The sequence below is a fragment of the Gossypium hirsutum genome, chromosome A06 (genome assembly GCF_007990345.1).
Source record: "Gossypium hirsutum isolate 1008001.06 chromosome A06, Gossypium_hirsutum_v2.1, whole genome shotgun sequence".
Classification (NCBI taxonomy): domain Eukaryota; kingdom Viridiplantae; phylum Streptophyta; class Magnoliopsida; order Malvales; family Malvaceae; genus Gossypium; species Gossypium hirsutum.
The window spans coordinates 96,054,935-96,057,163 of NC_053429.1; the positions used below are offsets into that span (position 1 = coordinate 96,054,935).

General features: G+C 36.5%; 1 non-coding gene across 1 annotated transcript; it reads left to right on the forward strand.

Moving 5' to 3' along the window:
• The first annotated feature begins 982 nt into the window (after positions 1–982).
• Positions 983–1,089, forward strand: LOC121231369 (small nucleolar RNA R71). The gene has a single exon (XR_005929429.1). It is a non-coding gene; the product is annotated as a small nucleolar RNA R71 (small nucleolar RNA).
• Positions 1,090–2,229: the final 1,140 nt, after the last annotated feature.

Genomic DNA, 2,229 nt, shown 5'->3' on the forward strand with positions numbered 1-2,229 from the left:
TCTGCGAAAGAACTTCAATAAAGGGTAAGTTAATATGTAATTTCTTTAAGAGTTTGACAAACTTATCGAATTTTTCTTCTATTCTGTCTTTCATCATCGCTTTAGGATATGGCACACGAGGTTCATGATTCGTACTTACCTGTTTGGGATCATTATTGTTTACCTCTTCTCGTCCTTTGTTCATCGCGTTGTTTTGTTGTATTTCTAGCTTGGGTGTAATGAGTTCGTCCTTATTTCGAGTGCTAATTGCATTGAGGTGTTCCCTCGGATTAGGTTCTGTATTACTTGGTAAGCTACCTTGTGGTCGTTCGGAGATTAGTTTGGACAGTTGGCCTATCTGAGTTTCGAGTCCTTGGATCGATGCTTGTTGATTCTTAAGTGCTGTCTTGGTATTTTTGAAACGGGTTTCTGACACCGAGATTAATTTAGAAAGCATCTCTTCAAGGCTTGATTTCTTCTCTTGTTGATAAGGTGGCTGTTGAAAACTATGAGTATTTTGTGGCTTTTAATTCCCTTGACCACCCAGGAGAAATTTGGGTGGTTCCTCCAACCTGCATTATAGGTATTACTATATGGGTTATATTGAGATATAAAATTATTGTTACCCATATAGTTGACTTGTTCTTCTTCAGTTGTAGGATTGAAGGGTTGGTATTCTGTATGCACACCTCCTCCGCTTGAGTCACACCTCATTACTAGATGTACCTGCGTAGAACCAAGAAAACTATCAATCTTTTTATTGAGAAGTTCTACCTGATTTGACAGCATAGTAACTGAGTCGACGTTATAAACGCCAGCTGTTTTTGTTTGCTTTGTCCACATAACTTTCCACTAATAGTTATTCAGTGACATTTCCTTTATAAATTCATAGGCATCTTCCGGCGTTTTATTGTTGATGGTTCCACCAGCAGCTACTCCAATCATTTGTCTTTTCGAGGGATTCACACCATTGTAGAACATTTGAACTTGCAGCCAAAGCAGTAACCCATGGTGAGGGCACCTTCTCAGTAAGTCCTTGTATCTCTCCCATGCATCATAAATTGTTTCTAAATCCATCTGTATAAAAGAAGAGATATCATTACGTAACGTAGTCGTTTTAGCCAGCGGAAAATATTTTAGTAAAAATTTCTCGATCATTTGTTCCCAATTAGTGATAGACCCTCGTGGTAACGAGTTCAACCACTGTTTAGCTTTGTTTCTCAGTTAAAAGGGAAATAACTGAAGGCGAATGGCATCATCAGAAACGCCATTAATTTTGAATGTATCGTAAAATTTAAGAAAATTCACCAAGTGCGTGTTGGGATCCTCATCTTGCAAACCATCAAACTAAACAAACTACTGTATCATCTGAATTGTTTTAGGTTTTAGTTTGAAATTATTCGTAGCAATAGCAGGTCTAACTATACTAGACTCAGTTCCTGTTAAAGAGGGTTTAGCATAGTCATACATAGTACGTAGAGTAGGATTTTGATTAGCTGCAATTGCAGGAGGCAACTGATCGCCTGGGTTTTTGGCCATCTCTTCGGTTGGGGTTTAAGGATCGTCTTCTCGCTCATTCTCTGTGTATCTTAACCTACGCCTTATTTCCCTTTGATTTCTACGAACTGTGCAATCGATTTCTTCGTCAAAAAGTAGCGGTCCTAATGGGTTTCTTCTAGTCATAAACTATAAAAACCTACCAAGAGAGAGAAAAAGTAAATTAATAAATAATAAAATAAAATAAAATTGCAAAAAAAATAAATGGCTAAAGTAATAAAAATTTAGTGTTCCTAATATTTTAGTTCCCCGGCAACGGTGCCAAAAACTTTATCGCGTGATTCGTAACAAGTAATAAATATTTATAATGAAGATCAAACCTAGACTAACTATTATCACGACGAAAAGGCAAACACACCTATCAAACAATAGTATAGTAATGGCAAGACCGAGATATCGTACCCAAGGGAACCAAAAGTACCAGTAATAACTATCTTTTTTATTATCTAGCCTAGGAATAAATGGGTTTGTTTATTAAACTAACTATCTAAACTAATTAACTAATTTAATTAAAGTGAAGAGAAAATTTGGAAAAATACTTGAAGAAAAGCAATTGATAAAGACGACACCCAAGGAGGAATCCACCTAGATTTCACTTGTTATCAGACTGAACCGGATGATTTATTCACTTGACTTGATCCGTGAGACTCCCTAACCTGTGTTATTATCCCTTTCGAGACTAATAACGTCTAA